This window comes from Rana temporaria, chromosome 2 (assembly GCF_905171775.1).
Source record: "Rana temporaria chromosome 2, aRanTem1.1, whole genome shotgun sequence".
In the NCBI taxonomy this organism is placed as follows: Eukaryota; Metazoa; Chordata; class Amphibia; order Anura; family Ranidae; genus Rana; species Rana temporaria.
The window spans coordinates 14,550,326-14,563,510 of NC_053490.1; positions in this window are offsets into that span (position 1 = coordinate 14,550,326).

Consider the following 13,185-nt stretch of genomic DNA (forward strand, 5'->3'; position numbering starts at 1 on the left):
CGGCACTGCGTCGCTTTAACAGACAATTGCGCGGTCGTGCGACGTGGCTCCCAAACAAAATTGGCGTCCTTTTTTCCCCACAAATAGAGCTTTCTTTTGGTGGTATTTGATCACCTCTGCGGTTTTTATTTTTTGCGCTATAAACAAAAATAGAGCAACAATTTTGAAAAAAAAAAATATTTTTTACTTTTTGCTATAATAAATATCCCCCAAAAACATATAAAAAAAACAAACGTTTTCCTCAGTTTAGGCCGATACGTATTCTTCTACATATTTTTGGTAAAAAAAAATCGCAATAAGCGTTTATCGATGGGTTCGCGCAAAATTTATAGCGTTTACAAAATAGGGGATAGTTTTATTGCATTTTTATTATTATTTTTTTTCTACTAATGGCGGCGATCAGCAATTTTTTTTCATGACTGCGACATTATGGCGGACACTTCGCACAATTTTGACACATTTTTGGGACCATTGTCATTTTAACAGCAAAAAATGCATTTAAAATGCATTCTTTATTGTGGAAATGACAATTGCAGTTTGGGAGTCAACCACAGGGGGCGCTGAAGGGTTTATGTTTCACCTAGTGTGTGTTTTCAACTGTAGGGGGGTGTGGCTGTAGGAGTGACATCATCGATTGTGTCTCCCTATAAAGGGGATGACACGATCGATGCAGCCGCCACAGTGAAGCACGCGGAAGCCGTGTTTACATACGGCTCTCCCCGTCCTTCAGTTCCGGGGACCGATCGCGGGACCCCATCGGCGATCGGTTCCGCGGGGCTCGCGGTCCCGGAGCTTTGGACCCACAGCTGGGTAGATGTAAAGGACGTGCCGGTACGTCCATCTGCCCAGCTGTGCCATTCTGCCGACGTATATCGTCGTCCGGCGGTCGTTAAGTGGTTAATATAAAATGCACTTTTTATCTTTCAAATAGTGTTTCCCGGTACTAAATCTTTCATCCAAATTCTAAATTGCTGCATTTGTACATTTTAAAAGCCAATATAAAGAAATAGTAGTGGTAAAAAAAAAAAAGCACTTGTGGATTCAATTAACCTTTTTTTGGGTTAATTCTCATTTAAGTGGGTGTGTCCTATGCCTACATACGTTTTCTAGTAGGTGTCCCTCATTCCCATATCAAAATATTGGGAGGTGTGCAGGGAGGGGTGAGGAGGATGTAAGGCGTTAGTTCATCTTTTTATTTTTTTCTGAAAAGGCGCACAAACTTTTAAAAAATTATATAATATTTTCCAGCTTTTCATTTTTTTGGAATAATAAAATAAACAAATAAACTGAACTGTAGGCAGACATAAAAGACACAAATGAATGCAGCTATGTATTCATTCATACATCATTAAATGTATTTTTCAAATGCAAGTAGCAATGTTATTATTATATATTTTATTATAATTATTATTAAAAATATACTACTGTATATAATTATTTAAAATATAGTATTGTGTGTGTGTATATATATATATATATATATATATATTATGTATAATATAATATATGATAATATAATATATTTGTAAATCATTTTGGCCTATATTGTACCAGAAACCAATGTATATTTAGTCATTATAAACAGGACAAATTAAAGAACAAATTTCCATGTTTTAGCAAAAATCTGAAGCCTCATAATAATGTCTCTGCAGCATATTTTGAAACACAAAATACATACCGTATTTATCGGCGTATAACACGCGCCAGCGTATAACACGCACCCCAATTTAAGAGGAAAATTTCATGAATTTTTTTATTTTTTTCAAATAAACCACTTTGAAGCAAAATAATGGTCAGTGCCAATCAATGCAGCCTGATTAGTGTCCATCTGCAGCCTCAATGCAGCCTGATTAGTGTCCATCTGCAGCCTCAATGCAGCCTGATTAGTGTCCATCTGCAGCCTCAATGCAGCCTGATGCCCATCTGCAGGGGCATTTCGGGGCAGCATGGGCTCAAGGACCAGCTGCTTTGGGGAAAGTGCAGGGCCCCCCCATGCAGCTGGGGCCCCTGGGCAGTGCCCAGGTGTGCCCTCTCATTAAGACAGCCATGTCTGTGGCAGAGACTTAACCCCAAGTTTGAGTGTCATTCTGGCTGCCAGGCTTGTGAGAGAGGCCTGTCCAGGTGCGCTATACCCATTCCGGATGGAGTGGCGAAGTAAAGTTGTCGTTGGAAGCAGGACTGTTTCCGTTTATCTACACCTGAATCTGTGTTCTCCATCTCTGCTATTCCTCTATTCTGCACCAAGTTCAACTGTTTTACCTTGTTGGGTAAATAAAAGCACAAGAAAAAGACACCTGCTGCGTGGACATTCCATTACTACGGCTATCAACTACCCTAGACGGCGGAGTCACAGAGGTAACATGCCACCCAAAACAAACCAGCAGCTCCTCCAGGGGTAGTGCTACATATATATATATATATATACACATATTCACAGTATACTGCCAAAAGTATTGGGACACCTGCCTTTACACGCACATGCACTTTAATGACATTCCAGTCTTTGGGCCAGATTCTTAAAAGAGATACGACGGCGTATCTCCAGATACGCCGTCGTATCTCTGAGTTGCGGGCGTCGTATCTATGCGCCTGAATCAGTTACGCATAGATTTCCCTTAGATCCGACAGGTGTAAGTCTCTTACGCCGTCGGATCGTAACTGCATATTTACGCTGGGCGCTAGGGGCGTGAACGCTTATTTACGCGTCAAAATATGTAAATCAGCTAGATACGCAAATTCACGAATGTACGCCCGGCCGACGCAGTACAGTTACGCTGTTTATGTTAGGCTTTTCCCGGTGTAAAGTTACCCCTGCTATATGGTGGCATAAGTGCGGTGTACCAATGTTAAGTATGGCCGTCGTTCCCGCGACGAAATTTGAAAATTTTGCGTCGTTTGCGTAACTCGTCCGTGAATGGGGCTGGACGTCATTTACGTTCACGTCAAAACCAATACGTCCTTGCGGCGTATTAGGAGCAATGCACACTGGGAGATTTCCACGGATGGCGCATTTGAATTAGGCGGGCTTACGCCAGCCGATTTACGCTACGCCGCCGCAACTTACGGAGCAAGTGCTTTGATAATACTGCACTTGCCCGTCTAAGTTGCGGAGGCGTAACGTAAATCAGATACGTTACGCCCGCACAAAGTTACGCGCTCCTACGAGTATCTGGCCCTTTCACCCCAAAGGTGTTCTATATGTTTGTTATCAATGGCCCAGATTCAGGTAGAATTTGCCCCTTTCTTACGGAGGCGCAGGGCAGCGTTTTTGCCCTGCGCCCTCGCAAATTTACTGCGCTACCCGCGATTCACGGAGCAGTAGCTCCGTAAATTGCGGGGCGCTGTGTAAACTTGCCCTGCGTAAGGGCGCCTAATGTAAATGATCCCGTAGGGGGCGGGAATCATTTAAATTAGGCGCGCTCCCGCGCCGAGCGTAGAGCGCATGCTCCGTCGGGAAACTTTCCAGACGTGCATTGCGGCAAATGACGTCGCAAGGATGTCATTTGCTTCAAAGTGAACGTGAATGGCGTCCAGCGCCATTCACGAATCACTTACGCAAATCACGTAAATTTCGAACGTCGCGACGCGGGAACGCCGGGTATCCTATAGCATTGCCTGCGCCTGCTATTAGGATGTGCAACCTTACGCGAAACCCGACGTACGCAAACTACGTAATTTGCGTACGCAGGGCTCGCGCAACGGTGTGAATCGGTGTTAGTATGCAATTTGCATACTATACACTGATCACAATGGGAGCGCCCCCTAGCGGTCATCGCAAGAATGCAGCCTAAGATATGCGGGCATAAGAGCCTTATGCCACGCAGATTTTAGGCTGCAGTCGGCGTAACAAGCTTTCTGAATCAGGAGAACTCGTTACGCCTGGGCAACTAAGCAATTGCGCTGCGTAACTATGGTTACGCAGGCGCAATTGCTCTCTGAATCTGGGCCAATGTTTTTTTTAGCAGAGACCCTAGAGAATACAATGACGGTAGTTTCAACTTTTTATCTCGCACGGTATTTGCGCAGCAATTATTCTAACACATTTTTTGGGGGGGAAAAAAATGTTTTATGCTTTAAAAAAAAAAAACATTAAAGTTAGCCCAAACTTTTTTTATAATGTGAAAGATGATGGTACGCCGAGTAAATAGATACCTAACATGTCACCCTTGGAAATTGCACATGTTCCTGGAATAGCGCCAAAAAATCCTCATGAGCAATGTTTTAAATAGTTTTTACTGGTTACATGTTTTGTGTTACAGAGGAGGTCTAGGGCTAGAATTATTGCTCTCACTCCAACGTTCGCGGTGATACCGTTTTCGTATGTGGGCGGGACTTACATATGCGTTCGCTTCTGCGTGCGAGTACATGGGGACAGGGGCACTTTAATTTTTTTTTTAATTGTTAATTCTACTTTTAACTTTTTAATTTGACACTTTATATATATATATATATATATATATATATATATATATATATATATATATAAATATATATATATATATATATATATATATATAAAAAATTGATGACTTTTATTCCTATTACAAGGAATGTAAGCATCCCTTGTAATAGGAATATGACATGACAGGTCCTCTTTACAGTGAGACTAGACTGGGAAGCCTAAAATAATAGAAAATCGATCAAGGCTTCCCAGCCAAGGCGACGCCATTTTTTTTTTAATGCAGAGGCCGGGCGTGAAGTCATAAAATCACGCCCGGCCACTGAACAATCATAGAGACTCCCGGCGACCATGTTGTCCACCGGAAATCTCTATGGTAAGCATCCGGGGATGGCGGATCCGATCACAGCAGTGAGTCGGTAGAAGCACCGGAGGACGGGGGTAGGGGGAGCCGCCCGTAAGAATGATCAAGTGGTGGAACAGCCGCTATGATCATTCCTATGGTGTAGGGAATCGCCGGCTGAAAAAGACGATATCTGAATGACGCCCATCATTCAGATATACCCGCTCAAAGTCAAGGACGTCATATTACATACCTTGGGCGGGAAGTGGTTAATTTACAGTATATAATAAACTGAATTCTTTATACCTTCGTGCTTCATGCAAAGTCCCAATCCTCTTTCCCCTCTTGTTTCTTTTGACACATAGATAGGATGGAGGCAATTGACCTTTCCAGGTCACCTCCTCATATAAAGTCCCAACTGTTCTCCTCTTCCTTATATAATTTTCCAGTTGACCGCTACCGATGTAATGCCAGTACAATTATTCCAAATAACATAAAAAGTCTTCAGCAGATAGCAGCCATTGTAATAATACCAGTTCAATTCCTCCAAATAATACTAATAAGTGTCCAGCAGATGGCAGCAGAATACACTGAATAAAATGCTGATACACGGAGGCCAGAGTATGAAAAGCATCCAGCAAAAGGCAGCAGAATATAGGCTGAGCAACATCAGTATAATCCAGGGTGGCCACCTTCAAGTCAAACGCGAACACTTTGGTGGCGCACAGCAATTTTTGTTTATAGTATAAACTATACAAATATTTTTCAATTAAATAACCTTTCTAATCATATGAAAAAAAAAATAACAAGAGTTCCCCCTTTACATCAGAGTCCACAGAGTTCCCCGTTAATATCTGAACTCGCAGAGTTCCCTTTCACTGTAAGGCGGGACTCTGCAGACTCTGATGTAAGGGGGAACTCTAACATAAGGGATTATCTGGGAACCCTGATCTAAGGGGGAACACTGAGAACTCTGATGTACGGAGAGGACTCTGATGTAAGAGGGAACACTGTGGCCTCTGGTGCAAAGGGGAACTCTGATGTAATGGGTGATCTGAGAACCCTGATTTGTTTTAGTGTACTCACTCAGAGGCAGGAGAGAGAAGGGGGGAGACGTCAATCACAGACAGGGATGGATGGTGAGCTAATTCACCCCTTGGCAGTCAGCACCTCTCACCCAGATGTATCTGAGGCTGCTGGACTTCAAATTTCCGGCCCAAATTTTCCTTTTATGAGGCACAGCCCTAGAGATTGGAGTGTGGGAACACACAGAGGGGGAGGGGTGGGGGGAAGGCGGTGCAGGTCGAGGCCTCTCTCCTCTCCCTTCTGTGTGTGTGGGGGGAAGGGGGTTGTTAGTGTTGGCTTTGGGCAGTGTGAAAGAGTGTAAACAGACACTCTCAGCTTAGACAACTGCAGCCAGCAACCCTGCTGGGAAGACATAGTCCAGTCTAAATGTGTCCGGGTTTCAGGCAGTCTGAAACCTGGACGCATGATTCCAAACCCGAACTGTCCGGGTGAATCCTGGACAGGTGGCAGCCCTAGTATAATCATGTCTGATAAAAAGTTGCTAACAGATTGCAGTAAAGTCCATTTATTTCAGTGCCAGTACAGTCATGCCACACAATAAGAAAAACCTCCAACTAGGGATGAGTCGAACACCCCCCTGTTCGGTTCGCACCAGAACTTGCGAACACACCAAACGTTCGTGTGAACTTTAGAACCCTGTTAAAGTCTATGGGACTCGAACATATGAAATCTAAAGTGCTCATTTTAAAGGCTAATATGCAATTTGTTGTCCTAAAAAGTGTTTGGGGACCTGGGTCCTGCCCCAGAGGACATGTATCAATGCAAAAACAAGTTTTAAAAACGGCCGTTTTTTCGGGAGCAGTGAATTTAATAATGCTAAAAGTGAAACAATAAAAGTGAAATATTACTTTAAATGTCGTACCTAGGGGGGGTGTAAAGTCAGCATGTGAAATATCGCATGTTTCCCGTACTTAGAACTGTCCCTGCACAAAGTGTCATTTCTGACAGAAAAAAAGTATTTTAAATCCGGCTTTGCGGCTATAATGAATTGTCGGCTCTGGCAATTCAGAGAGAATTCATTCATAAAAAAAAAATAGCGTGGGGGGCCCCCCAAATTCCATTACCAGGCCCTTCAGGTCTGGAATGGATATTAAGGGGAACCCTGCCGTCAATTTAAAAAAAATGACGTGGGGTTCCCCCCAAATATCCATTCCAGACCCTTCAGGTCTGGTGTGGATTTTAAGAACTCCACCCCAAATTTAAAAAGAAAATGGCGTGGAGTTCCCCCAAAAATTCACACCAGACCCCTTATCCGAGCACGTTAACCTGGCCGGCCGCAGAAAAGAGGGGGGACAGAGTGCGGCCCCCCCTCTCCTGAACCGTACCAGGCCACATGCCCTCAACATGGGGAGGATGTCGATGGGGACAAGGGCCTCATCCCCACAACCCTTGCCTGGTGGTTGTGGGGGTCTGCGGGCGGGGGGCTTATCAGAATCTGGAAGACCCCTTTAACAAAGGGGACCCCCAGATCCTGCCCCCCCCCTATGTGAATTGGTAATGGGGTACATTGTACCCCTACCATTTCACGAAGAAAGTGTAAATAGTTGGAAAAAACACACACACCGTAGAAAAAAGTCCTTTATTTATAAAAAAAAATAAAAAAATCCAGCGGTGATAATCCACTCGTTCCCGGCTTCCTGCTCCAACGTTGTCTGTATCCAGCGACGGGTGCGGGTGATCTCCGGTTCAGCAATGAGAAGATCCATCCATCCAGAGCGCAGCATCGCCGACCTCCTCTCACCGCTGGACACAGCCCAGCGAATGACGCGGCTGAAGCTGTGACCCCGCCCCCTCTGACGCACCCTCTGCTACATCACTGGGGAAGCCCAGCAAGGGGGAAGACTGGGCTTGCCCAGTGACGTAGCAGAGGGTGCGTCAGAGGGGGCGGGTCACGTGATGGGTGGCCCCGCCTCCCCTATATAAGAAATGTCACAGCTTCAGCCGCGTCATTCGCTGGGCTGTGTCCTTTGACAGCACGTGGAGCTCTGTGTTTACACACAGAGCTCCACGTCCCTGCTGTGTTACCGACGATCGCGTGTACCCGGCGGACATCGCGGCCGCCAGGTACACGCATCGGCTTCCCAGCGATGCGCCGCGACAGTGTTTACCCGCTGCGCGCCCCCCAGAGGCGCGCGCGGGTAATGCACTTTAAAAAACGTCCAAAGACGTCCAGTTGGCACCTGAGAGCCACGCTGTTGACGTATTTTGTCAATAGCGCGGGTCTCAAGTGGTTAAGGAAACATTGATTGCATTAAACAAAAAAGTCCATAAATAAAGTGAATAAATAAATAAGTGTCGCATCAATGACCAAAGCGAGGGAAAGAGTCTTCCTCCACCAATGTGAAAGTCCTCAGTTGGTATATTCAAATAATATCACAGATGAAAGTGACAACTCATCCACTGAAATCCTCCACCGACAGAGCACAAAGATCGGCTTACCAGATCCCGGTGGTCCCTTGATAATGAGGGACCCCAGGTAGCATGTAGATATGAAAAGACTGCTGGGCTTTATTAGGTTCAGACAGCCTGATAGGGATCATCTCATCATCTCACTACTCCAAAGCGATGGATACCAAATTACATGAGCATGGAAAAAGACAAAAATTCCTCGATCGTGTAAAACCTTTAAAACTTTAATGTATATAAAAACGTACACACTAAACACTCACAATTTTGCAGTGGTTAGAAAGCCTTAAGTCTGCTGTGCCGGCCGGACACAAGCAGACAGACCCGTCCGTCTAGGGCAGGGGTCTCCAAACTTTTAAAACGAAGGGCCAGTTTATTGTCCTTCAGACTTTAGGAGGGCCTGCGTGGGAAGAAAATGTCCCAGGCCTGGCATCAATGACAATAAATATGGCCCCCAGGTTTGTGGTCAATTGCAGGAGGAGTAGTGTGCCTATTAGTAGGAGGAATAGTATCCCATGATTGGTATTGGTGGAAGAAATAGTGCCCCATTGTTGGAGTCAGTGGGAGGAATAGTTCCACAAGGGCCGGATAAAGGCTAGCAAAGGGCCACATCTGACCCTTGGGCCGCAGTTTGGAGACCACTGGTCTAGGGAATCCGAGCAGTCCAGGAGGGTGACGTTAGTGCGCCGCTCGTTCCGCCCTACTAGTTTAGTGAAAATTCACATCTTCCAGGGGCACGGGCGGCACACCGCATCACCCCCCTAAGTATACAGCAGCGTCAAACCAAGCCTCGCTCCCAGTTCGCGCACCGCCGTCGAGAGGAAACCAAGCCTCGCTTCAGATCACCACCCAAACAGTGGCTCATGCGCGTGCGCACCACGACATTAAGGAAGCCAAGCCTCGTTCTGGACCTCCACTCACACCATAGCCAAGCCAAGATGGGCGTGTAGGACCATATGCCGCGATCCCCCGGGACAAAGAACCAATAAGATTCGTGTCTCGGGGACCAATGAAAAACAACAGCAAAACCCAGTCTCGTTTCACGGAAAAAAGGCAAGCGACACAGTGTTAATCCCATCCACATCTCACCCAACGGTGATCAATACAAGAAGCGAATGGGATGGGACCAATACGCCGTCCAGCATAATTATGCATTAAACGGATGTATTACTCCAAACAGCACTCGCCTGAATAGCCTCAACAAAAAGTTAAATGAAGGCTAAAATTTGATTATACTGAACATATCAATCAAAAATGCTGAGACATAATCAAATACATAATAGTACACATATCAAGCTAAACTTGTGGGCGTATGAACCGCAGACCACAGATTGCTGCAAAAAATAGAATTAAAAATGAAAATGAAAATAAAAATAAATATAAAATATAAAAATGAATCTAATCGGGTCTTCATGACATCACAAATTATTAATAAAAGCGTTAATATCTGGGTCTATGTTGAGACCAAATGGCGTGTATGTTTTTAGGCGGTATATCCATGCCATTTCTTGTTTGGAAATCTCACGGACAACTGAACTGCCCCTCCAATGTGGGTTATATTTATCGATCCCTACAAATAATGTATTGGTAGGGTCCCTTTTATGTACCTGGTCGTAGTGTTTCGACACTGAGTGTTTATCGAACCCCTTTCTGATGTTGGCAATATGTTCGTTAAGTCTTACCCTAAGTGCCCTCTTGGTCCTCCCAACATATTGAAGGCCGCAAGGGCACTGGATAAGATACACTACCCCTTTGGTTGAACAGGTTATAAAGGGCTGAACCTTGTGAGACCTACCAGTCTTAGTGGATTGGAAGGTGCATATTTTTCTATCTTGGCATCTGTTAAGAGAGCAGACTTGGCACCTCTTACATCTAAAGTAACCCGTAAGGTTTTGTAAAAAGGTTCTGGTTTCCTTTGGGGGGTCTTGGATGCTGGGAGCAATCTGACTAGCAAGCGTAGAGGCTCCCCTGAACACAATACGTGGTCTCTCTGGTAATATAGGGGCCAGAACTTGATCCGTAGTCAAAATGTGCCAATGTTTCTGGATTAATTTTTTGATGCTATGATGCTGGACAAACGGCATAGGGCACGGGAGAGCGGCGGGAGGGGGTGCCCCTCTCCCGCCGCCGATAACGGTGATCTTGTGACGAATCCACCGCAGAGACCACCATTATCGGAAACCGGACTGCCGGCTGAAGAAGAGGACCCATAGGTTATGGTAGCTAGGCTGCTGTCATAACAGAAATATCCCTCTTCAAACATTCGACGTATATCGGCGTGCTGCGGTCCAGAAGTGGTTAAAAATTGAAACAGCAACCATTTTATTCTCCAGGGCCTCTGAATAAAAAAAAAATTAATTGGGGGTTCTAAGTAAATTTCTAGCAAAAAAAATGCGGATTTTTGGGAGACAAATATCAGAATTGCCCTGGTTTTGAAGTGGTTAAATTTAAGTACTAGACTTTCCATAAACAATCAAAAGTAGAACAATAGCTGGAGGGAATGTCAAACAAATTTGCAGAGCAGGTGATATTGCCGTTCATAAGGTGAATATTAAGGCTTCATTCACACAGGTACACAATTTTATGTGTTTCTCTTGTCAAATTTGTTTATTGAAGATTAACAAATTGCATAGATAAATACAAAGGAGTAGAAATGTGGTAGCAGAATAATAACGTATGAAGTTACAATAGGCGATTGTAGTTTCAAAGTTTAACCCTTTCATGCCTAAGCCTATTTATGACATTTGGTGTTTACAAGTTAAAATCCGTGGCCCAGATTCTTAAAGGACTTACGACGGCGCAGTGCCATGTACGCCGTCGTAAGTCCTAATCCGACCCGTCGTATCTATGCGTCTGATTCTTAGAATCAGTTACGCATAGATATCCATTAGATCCGACAGGCGTAAGTCTCTTACGCCGTCGGATCTTAACTGCATTTTTTTTTTGATCGCTAGGTGGCGCTTCCGTCGAATTCCGCGTCGAGTATGCAAATTAGCTAGATACGCGAATTCCCAAACGTACGGGCAGCCGAAGCAGTAAAGTTACAACGTTTACGTTAGGCTTTTCCCGGCATATAGTTACCCCTGCTATATGAGGCGCAGCCACTGTTAAGTATGGCCGTCGTTCCCGCGTCGAAATTTGAAAAAGTTACGTCGTTTGCGTAAGTCGTCCGTGAATGGGGCTGGACGTCATTTACGTTCACGTCGAAACCAATGACGTCCTTGCGGCGTACTTTGGAGCAATGCACACTGGGAAATTCCACGGACGGCGCATGCGCCGTTCCGCAAAAACGTCAATCACGTCGGGTCACAGTAGTTTCAACATAAAACACGCCCCCCCCTCCACATTTGAATTAGGCGGGCTTACGCCGGCCGATTTACGCTACGCCGCCGCAACTTACGGAGCAAGTGCTTTGAGAATACAGCACTTGCCCGTGTAAGTTGCGGAGGCGTAACGTAAATCAGATACGTTACGCCCGCACAATTTTACGCGGCTGTACGTGAATCTGCCCCCATATTTTTTTCTGGAAAATTACTTAGAACCCCCAAACATTATGGGGCAGATCCACAAAGATCTGCACCGGCGCAGCGTATCTGAGATCCGCTACGCCGCCGTAACTTACCTGGCTTTGGTTTGAATCCTGAAAGAATTCGTGCCGTAAGTTACGGCGGCGTAGTGTATCTCTCGCGGCGTAAGGGCGCGGAATTCAAATGTGGCGAGTAGGGGGCGTGTTTCATTTGAATGAAGCGCGTCCCCGCGCCGAACGAACTGCGCATGCGCCGTCCCTAAAATTTCCCGCCGTGCATTGCGCTAAATGACGTCGCAAGGACGTCATTGGTTTTGACGTGAACGTAAATGGCGTCCAGCCCCATTCACGGACGACTTACGCAAACGACGTAAAAATTTCCAAATTATACGCGGGAACGACGGCCATACTTAACATTGAGTACGCCACCAGATAGCAGCTTTAACTATACGCCGGAAAAAGCCGAACGGAAATGACGTAAAAGAATGCGACGGCCGCGCGTACGTTCGTGAATCGCCGTAACTAGCTCATTTGCATACTCGATGCGGAATTTGACGGAAACGCCACCTAGCGGCCGCCGAAAAATTGCACCTAGGATCCGACGGCGTACTAAAACGTACGCCTGTCGGATCCATCCGAGATGCCGTCGTATCTTGTTTTGTGGATACAAAACAAAGATACGACGCGGGAACTTTGAAATTACGCCGGCGTATATCAATAGATACGCCGGCGTAATTTCTTTGTGGATCTGCCCCCATATTTTTTGCTAGAAAATTACTTAGAACCCCCAAACATTATATATATATTTTAGCAGAGAATCTAGAAAATAAAATGGCGATTGTTGCAATATTTTATGTCTCAAATATGGTATTTGTGCGGCGGTGTTTCAAACGCAACTTTTTGGGAAAAATTAACTTTCATGAATTAAAAAAAAAATGAAAAAGTAAAGCTAGCCCAATTTTTTTTTGCATAATGTTAAAGATGATGTTACGCCGAGTAAATAGATACCAAGCATGTCACGCTTTATAATTGCACGCACTCGTGGAATGGCGACAAACTACGGTAACTAAAAATCTCCATAGGTGACACTTTAAACTTTTTTTTACGGTTACCGGGTTAGAGTTACAGAGGAGGTCTAGAGCTAGAATTATTGCTCTCGCTCTGATGATCGTGGCGATACCTCACATGTGTGATTTGAACACCGTTTTCATATGCCGGCGCGACTTCCGTATGCGTTTTTTTTTTGCGCGAACTCGTGGGGAGGGGGGGAGCTTTAAAAAAAAAATCTTATTTATTTTACTTATTTTTATAATATTAAATTTTTTTTTTTTTACATTTTGATCACTTTTATTGCTGTCACAAGGAATGTAAACATCCCTTGTGACAGTAATAGGTGGTGACAGGTACTCTTTATGGAGGGATCGG